The following is a 7,790-nucleotide window of genomic DNA, read 5'->3' on the forward strand; positions in this document are numbered from 1 at the left end:
TCACGTTTATGTCTCTACATAAAGTTTAATTGTACACTAGATAGCCTCGGGACCTTAGTTTATTGGATTCAAGATTATAGTATTATATTTTCACTAATAAGTCATAAATAACCACTTTATTGAATAGAATGTAATTTAAACTACAAACTACGAGTTTTAGGACATAAGTTCCAATAAAAAGATGTGAATAGATAAGTTTTTCTCACACCTCTTTAATAACAACAACAACGGTATTAATATAACTCAAAAAAATTTTGGGCTTGAAGTTACAAATGACATTGTATCATTTTTCTACTTTCTTATGTGTAAATCTTCAAGTTTTTCTCTCGAATCATCAAGTATCAACATATTGTAACGCACAAAATTAAATATATTGCAACATAAAAGTAAAGCCAAAGATGAATGATGAGGGTTGGATCAATCAATATTATATAATAGAAAATTAGAAATTATCATAAGAAAAAAAACATATACATTTTCCATAAAAGGGAAAACACATGTAGCGAGTAAAAAAGAAAAAGAAAATCAACCTAAGTAAGGAGAAATTCAAATGTTTGTAAGAAAATGGTTGAAGAAATATCTTTATATAGTTGAAAAAAATAGAATGTTACAAAGTCTTTTTGAGATCTCACCATTAATTAATATAAATTCATAATTTTAAGAAATTAAATTACTGAAATGAATAGTTAAACCTTTCATGGAGGTAAGAATTTGAAAAGATAATCGACCGTTAATATTTATTTTATTATTTATATTAAATAAATAAAATAAATAATAAATCAATTATAAAATAGTATAATTGTTTTTACAAAATTCATTCAATATAAATTATTTTTTTTTCAAAATTTAAACAATAACTAATATTTATTTTAAAATATAAGATAATATTGTAAATTTAAAATTTTGGAGGGGTAGAATTGCCCAAAAATGATTCTCCCCTAGGTCACTTTTAATATTGAAAAATTAGAATTATTATAAGGAGCTCTCATTTTTTATTTATGGAAACCGACCAACAATTTTTAAGTGTCAATACTGGGATGATGTGTTGTAAATGAAAGAATTCATCCGTCGAAGATAATTAAAATTCTTTTTAAAGGAAACACATGGAGGTTAGATTTGTTGTTTCTTGTTTTTGCTAAGCAATTTCGAAAGGGGGACAAAATCACAAACAGTGTAGTTGATTGAACTTATTAATTATTAGGAAATTACATTAGATGACAAAAAAAAATTAGAAAATTAAAAGGAGCTCATAACACCTCGTTTTTGCATATTGCAAGTATGAAAAATATGACAAGTAATTAGATATATCTAAGGGTTATCAGAGAGCTATCAAAGGGCTATCAAAAGGCTATCAGAGGGCTATCCGCTTTTAAATTTGCTATTTTTGCAATTTAAAAAATATAGTGACATGGACCCTATTACATAAATTTTTTTGCTATTTTTGCAAATGACGTTTAATTATTTAAGGTAAAAAAATATGATATTCAACTATTTCACCATTGTTTCCTAGATAAGGATGAAAGAAAGTGATGTGTAGTTTTTTAATTGAGAAAAATGTAGGATTTTAACAACCAAGCAAATAAACAGACGCATACGAGAAAATCGACCAACTTTATAATCCCACAAACGTGTGGGAATTCAACTCTAACTTTCTTTTTGTCATTTCATCAAAAAAATTTAAGAGCATACAGTAAACATCAACCGTCTAGAAGACATTAAAATTTAGAATAAATCTTATCACTCTAATGCTTGGAAGCAAATCAATTCACCTTCTCCGACCATGGAAACCTCAATTCTTTTCGATTGGGTTTTCTGATGTCTGCCAATCAATCTTCGACAACTTTGATTTTTGGAAGCACGTGAGGGATAAGGGTACAATACCTAGTATTCAAGGCATTTTCAGGCCATATTAGAGTAAGGCAGTTTATTAAAAACTTGGAAGAAGTGAACAGGAGGCATCACAGGCGGTGTCATTACAGTGGGAGCTAGGCCGCGCGTTGATACGTTTGGAATCTTTGTGGGGAGTGGAAGAAGAAAGAAAAAATCATGGTGTTCCTAAATTGGGAAAAAAACAAGTTTGAATCCAATTTTTTAAATTCTGAAAGGTAAAGTCTTTGTGATGATGAAATTTTTAGAATCATTTTTGTTTGGGTGACAGCTAAGCAATTTTTGCAAGTCTTGGAAAAAAATTATGGAATTGGCAATTTGAGATTTAGTTTTAAGTGAGGGGCTTTATGGTCATTTATTATCATCTTCCTTATTCTTTTCCTTTAGTGTTAAAAAAAAAGGAGAGAAAAAGAGGAAGGAGTTCACGTGCATAACCCCTCTCTCAAAACTTCCTCTCATGTCAACGTCCTCTCTCTCGTTCTTCAACCGACCATCGTGGACCTCGCGCCACCACTAGTCAACCACCTCTACGTCAGACAACTCAACCGATGAAGTTAGCACGCCGCATGTCATAGATCTGGAACTTTTACACACCACTACAACTTTTGTCTGCGGTTTTCGCGCTGCTGCAGTTGCGTCTCCCCCACTTGTCAGAGTTTGCCATCGTTTTGGTTTCATCAAAATTGGACTGTTATTGCAAGCATGCTGCTCAATTTTTCGTTTAGCTCAAGTACACGGTGGATCTTGAAGTCCTATGGTGGGTTGTGGTTGTTCCTGAAGTTGGATCTTGAAGTTTTGGGTAAGGATTTGCTCATTTTATTTGAGTTTGTCGAAGATTTTTGAATACCCACTAAGTTTCGGCTTTGATTTTGCAATACCCATTACATTTCGTTGTTAGATTTGGAGTATTGAGAGATTTTAGCCGCTGTCCAACCGCAACGAGACTTGAAATTGAATGTTGGCACAAATGTGGGTAAGGTTTCAAGCCTTATGGTTTAGTTCTTGAATACCCATTTAATTATCTAGTGCTAATATTGAATAACTCATGATGTTGGAAGCTAGATTTTGAACTTAGAAGGTAGTTAGATGTTGCCCATTGAAATTAAGAGTACTTTGACGAGTTCTTGACAGGTTTTGGAGTAATTTTGTTGAGTTTTCCTAGAGTTCTTGAATGTCCAATAAGTTTAAGCACTAAAATTGAATCAACTATGATACTAGCTTGGATCCTAGAGTTGAATATTAAAGGTTAAAAATGGACTTTCCTTTAACTTTAGAGATTTTTCTTGGGTGTTATTTATATAAGCTTTGAAGCACACACTACAAGAAGGATAGGGTATGTCAACGCAGCTCTGTGTCGGTAAAATTTCAAAATGCATCGGTAGAAGCTACGCCGATGTCGAAACCGATGTCGGCAAGGACATCGTGAGAAATACGTCAGCGTCTCCTCTCCCGATGTGAGAACGGGATGACATCGACAAAAATTTCTACCGACCCACTCTTTGCCGACATGGTCAATACGTCGGTAGTGCAGAACTACGAATGTTGCCGTGTGCGTCGGCGTTGTCTAGTGTGTGCACCGACAGGGCAATCAGATTTAATTTTTTTATCAATTAACGTAAAATTAATAAAAAAATTAATTTACTTCTAACTTTTATTAATTAATGAAAACTTAATAAAGAAAATATTGAAATTCTAAATTGAATTAGAATTAACATAAAATTAAAAAACGTTATAAAACTACCAAGTTGAATTTATTATTAATTGAAATATTAAAAAAGTACATGTTCTAGGTAGTTCTTCAAATATAGATTACATCAATAATACAAAGTAAAAATGAAAACTTAAGCATAATTCAAAGTGTCGACGCCAGTTTCTCAACTTTTGCACATTGCCTCAACATCACTGTAGCTAGTATGATCATAAGGACATGGACAAGATGTGTAAAGAGGAAAATCGAACATTATTACTAGTTGCGTCGAGAGAAACACGAGGTTGCTTCAAACAAAAAGAACTCTTACTCTGGTGTTCTAGAAAATTAATTTGGAAGAGAGGAGCAGAAAATGACAAGATCAAGAACCGAACAAATAATATGCAAGTAAAAAATTTTCTATGATTTACATGTTCGGTTTTCGATTTTGTCATTTTCTGAACTACCAAAGTCAGGGTTCTTTCTGTTTCAAGCGAACTTGTATTTCTCCGGACGCGACTCATAGTAATGTCTAACCCTCTTTACACATGCTACCCATGTCTCTATGATCAAACTAGCTAAAATAATGTTCAACTTCTCTTCCTCTGTTTGAGTTCCTCCATTGCACATAATGCTAAAATACACAACAAGTTCGATATAAAAAATAGATACAATATACATACAACAGAATAACCATCAACATAAAATAAAAAACATTAACATACATACAACAGAACAACCATCAACATATATTCAAAAGCATATACATAAAAAGCATTCAAAGTGTATTTGCATGATTGGATATCAAAGTGAATAGGGAAAGTTGTTTATAGTAAGTGGTGAAGGATATGTGTCAATATGATGTCCTAAGGTCTTTTCCATTAAGTTGCACCATGAGATTCTTATAATGCATCTACATTTATCCCTTGGTGCAACCTTACCAATTAAAAGATTGTATTATAGGATTCAGAATACGGTGAACTTCGTCTTTTCAACTTTGGGAGCATATTGATCCTATCTTAGAAATCTAAAAATGGAAGGTTACCTTACAAGAATATCTAAGGTGTTAGTATATTCTTGACCAAAGTAACGGTAATTAAATTCTTTGGAATAAAGGGTATTTAGATAGTATTTAGTAAAGAAGGTCTTGGTTCATTGAAGGAATAATCAACTGCCCCTCAGTAGAGGTTCTTCTAAACCATTGAAATATCGTTGCAAAGTAAAATGTTGGGTACATTATTACTTTTGTTAAAACTTGGTTGGTTTTCTAAGAGTCTATGGCACATCTCTGATAGAATTTGTTTATGTTTCAATATGTCCAGCTCATTAATCTATTTATTAGCTTCTGACAAACTTAACGGTGAAACTTCGTGGCAATCAAATTTAGATATAATGTTAGTACTTGATGATTTACGGTTTGTCTTGAAAGAGTGTCCTCTAAACCCTGACTCAACGACTAACCGAAGTGTTGGAGTATCCTATACAAAATATGTTCGTGGAAATAAAATGCTAAGCCTACATCCTTGCAAGCGTATCTAATGTGATGACGAAGAAGCATGAATCAATTGCAGAAGCGAGAGTGATTATGAAATCGTTGTAAGCTATGTTCGGCCAACCATCTTCTGCATTGATTCACGATGCCATTTAGTACACACGATATAACTCCAGAATAAGGAAGGGGACCTCTATTAGAGGACATGTCTTAGACATGATGATCCACTTTAATTAAGATGAGATGGATGATTTTATCATGGAGTCTCTTCTGAAGAGTTGTTTTTTGTTACGGACTAGAGTCAGATAAAATGTCACTTTAACTTTCCTTCTAAATGAGCTAGAAGAGTTTATCCATCCTTGTTGAAATCAAAAGGAAAAAAGGGAGAAGTAAATGTTACATTTTTAAAAAAATTCAAAGGTTCATCAATGGATAAAATTGGTCCTTTCTACATCAAAGCGAAAAGGTATCCCAGTTGATAAAAAAAGGAAAAGAGATGAAGGTTACGACTGCAAAGAAAGGAACAATGCAAAAAAAGGTAAATGTCACATGCAACCAAGAAGAGCATTGGAAAAGAAATTTCCCTAAATACCTTTTTCAAATGAGGGCTGAAAAAGACGAATAAGGTAAATATGGTTTACTCGTTATTGAAACTTATTTATTGAAAAATTATAACTCCATCTGAATACTAGATTCAAGAGGCACTAATCACATTTGTTGTTTTTCTTAGAAAAGCAGTTCCTGGAGACAACTTGAAAACGATGAGATAAGTCTCGGTGTTGGAACATGAGAGCTAGTCCCAGATGAAATAGTGAGGAACTTGAGTTGTTTGGAGATAATTTTTTTTTTTTGGTTAGAAAATGTATTACTTCTTCATAAGATGAAAATGAATCTTGTATATATCCCATGTTTGATGGAACATATGTATAAACTTATTTTGATGTTAATGAAGTGTTCATTACTTTAAAAAAATGTTCAAATTTGTTTTGCAAAACTAGAAAACAACTTATATTTGTTAAGATCAACTAAGACAAAATTGAAAATATAAAGATAAAGAAGAGTAAAGAACCAAAGAAGACACTCTTGTATAGGCTCCTCCATTGATGGATCTCGTCAATCTCCACTCGACCAATGTTGTGAGATCTCGAATGACCTCTAGAATAATCCTCCACACTCTCTAACTTTTCTATGGCAAGAACACACTTCTTTAGGTATGAATTTTGTGGTAAACTTTGTGTCATGGATGTTGAAGATCAACCATATAAATAGGGATCAAAACATGGCCAACAAGAAATTTCCAAAACTAACAATTTTCAGAAATGGAAAACAATCGTTGCTGCACTAGATTAGAGCATATCTGCGATTTAGGAAATTTTGTCGCAGCGCAACGATGCTTGGTAATATTGAAGTTGCCCTATTATTAAACACTAGAAACATGGTTAATTGCAGATAAACGTACAATCATTTATCGCTAAATGCTCTTGAGTATCAAACAACATAGAATCCTATTTGAACTATATCCATTAACATTATTTCAAACCTAGGGGATCTAGATATTGATCCAAATTTTCATTAAGGATGGCAGGATAGTAGTTGTGATACAATGAGAGATTGGACATCCTAATCTAATATTTGATTATTCACTTAAGTTAATTAGTTAAGGAATGCTAAGTTAAAGAAATAACGATAAGTCGTAGAAATACAAGTTATTTTTCCTCTTTATTCAAGATAATCAAGGAAAAATAGTAGAAAAAGCATAAATTGGATTTAAAATTTATGCAATGTGTTTTGCGATGCGTTCAGATGTTTGCAAAGCTTTTATTCTGAAAATTATGACCTTTTGTGTTTTTCATCATAAGACGTTTGAGAACACACGTGAATTGTTTATTGTTCATTGCTTATAAGAGCCAAGTACTAAGAATCAAAAGGGGCATGTCTTTTCCGAATAGTTGGTCGGCCCCCCACAAGCATGCAAATAGTCACTGAAAAATACCAGCAATGAGACATAAACACACATTATTAAAGCTGAAACTCTCCTAAATTTCGAGATCAGCATCACACTTCATTCAAAGCTGTTATGTAAACACAATGAAATAGATCTATCAAAGTTGAAGCTGCACAGTCATCAATCAGCCAAGAAAAGTAAGAAATAGCAATCCACGGCTTTTGTTATACCATTTTCTGACTTTTATATTCTTTTTAATTTGTGGTTGTATTAGTGAATTGGACCTTGTAACTGAATCTTACTTCCAGTATGATACCTTCGGCTTCCATTACATTTTCATTTCCAATCTCCATTATTTACATGGGTAGCTAAACTTGTCGATAGATTATGAAGTTATACTCAATTTTGTAGAATAAGCATGGATATATCTATAATTTTGTTTAACCTATATAACAATTAGTTGCTTGAGTTCATAATAAAAAGAGTAAATCAAGTAAAGATAGTTAACTACTTAAAAGAGTAAGTGGAGACCAAGTTAAACAAAGGTAGCAAATAACATAGTTCACTACTACAAATATGGGTTTTAACGACGCAAGTTTTGCGTCATAAAGACTTTCAACGACAAAATTTTTGCGTCATTGAAGCCACTATCAAGAAAGACTATTTAACAACATTTTGAAAAACGTGTCATTAAATATGCTTAGATAACACCAAAATTGTGTCATTAATACCTTTACCTTGACGCAATAAATATGTCATCGTTATATAACTCGACACCA

General features: G+C 32.4%; 1 long non-coding RNA gene across 1 annotated transcript; it reads left to right on the forward strand.

The window, feature by feature from the left end:
* Nucleotides 1–2,250: 2,250 nt before the first annotated feature.
* Nucleotides 2,251–6,039, forward strand: LOC127144479 (uncharacterized). Its single transcript, XR_007816198.1, has 3 exons — nt 2,251–2,686; nt 2,786–5,692; nt 5,797–6,039. It is a non-coding gene; the product is annotated as an uncharacterized LOC127144479 (long non-coding RNA).
* Nucleotides 6,040–7,790: the final 1,751 nt, after the last annotated feature.

The sequence above is a fragment of the Cucumis melo genome, chromosome 12 (genome assembly GCF_025177605.1).
Source record: "Cucumis melo cultivar AY chromosome 12, USDA_Cmelo_AY_1.0, whole genome shotgun sequence".
NCBI classification, from domain to species: Eukaryota; Viridiplantae; Streptophyta; class Magnoliopsida; order Cucurbitales; family Cucurbitaceae; genus Cucumis; species Cucumis melo.